This window comes from Cheilinus undulatus, linkage group 2 (genome assembly GCF_018320785.1).
Source record: "Cheilinus undulatus linkage group 2, ASM1832078v1, whole genome shotgun sequence".
Lineage (NCBI taxonomy): Eukaryota > Metazoa > Chordata > Actinopteri > Labriformes > Labridae > Cheilinus > Cheilinus undulatus.
The window spans coordinates 53,764,673-53,765,930 of NC_054866.1; the positions used below are offsets into that span (position 1 = coordinate 53,764,673).

Sequence of the window (1,258 nt, forward strand, 5' to 3'; positions counted from 1 at the left end):
TTATAATTATGACTTTTTAACTTAAAATTATGACTTCATATCATAATTCTGACTTTTTAACTAAAAATTTTGACTTTTTATATCATAATTATGACTTTTTATATCATAATTATGACTTTAACTTAAAATGATGACTTTTTATATGATGAGATTTAACTCATAATTATAACTTTTTAACTCATAATTTAACTTTTTATATCGTAATTCTGACTTTTTAACTCAAAATTACGACTTTTTAACTAAAAAGTTTGACTTTTTAGCTCATAATTATAACTTTTTATATCATTATTGACTTTTTAACTCATAATTATAACTTTTTATATCATAATTTTGACTTTTCAACTCATAATTATAACTTTTTATATCATAATCATGACTTTTTATCTCATAATTGTGACTTAGAAATTTTTTTTTTCAAGAATTGCTGTTCTCTCACATTTTTTTCTTTTTTATTCGACCCAAATGGGCTTCCACACAGGAATCTCAACGACCTCTCCCTCCTGTGAGCCCCCCCTCCCCCGTTTATGACATCATCGAATCATGCACATGGGATCTCATTCTGCAGGGGCTCTGTGGCGCAATGGACAGCGCATTGGACTTCTAGTCAGGTGAGGAGTGATTCAAAGGTTGTGGGTTCGAGTCCCACCAGAGTCGACCCTTATACAGATTCAAGGGTTTTCAACCAAAATTAAACCCATTAATTTAAACAACAGTGTACCTGCTATCCTGTTGACTATGTTTCAGTAACACCTCATGTCCTGGAGAAAACTAGGGCTCTGTGGCCAATGGACTTCTAGTTAAGTACATGTGAACTGATTCAAAGGTTGTCGTCTCAAGTCCCACCACACCTGGCCTGTGAAGTTCCTACTGAGGTTTTAGTCATCAGTCCTGAGGCCCAGAGAGAGAAACTTTTACCCAAACTACAAGCACTGTCTTTTAATCCATCATCACAAGTGAAAAACCTGGGCGTAATTTTTAACTCTGAGCTGACTTTTATTCTCCACATTAAGAATGTAACAAAAATAGGTTTTTATCATCTAAAGTACATCGCCAGAGTCCGCCCCATTCTCTCTCGGGCCAACACAGAGACGCTGATGCATGCTTTTATCACCAGTCGTATGGACTACTGTAATGCCATGCTCTTTGGTCTAATATTTATCTTTTTTATTTATATTTATGATTTTTTTTTTAGGGCTTCAATTTGTATTTATTTATGAATTTTATTCTTTTCCTACCTTAATTTTTTAGTTATACTATA

At 33.2% G+C, this 1,258-nt stretch overlaps 1 non-coding gene across 1 annotated transcript; it reads left to right on the forward strand.

The window, feature by feature from the left end:
* Window positions 1-566: 566 nt before the first annotated feature.
* On the forward strand, window positions 567-654 carry trnar-ucu. The gene is given in 2 exon segments: window positions 567-603; window positions 619-654. It is a non-coding gene; the product is annotated as a tRNA-Arg (tRNA).
* Window positions 655-1,258: the final 604 nt, after the last annotated feature.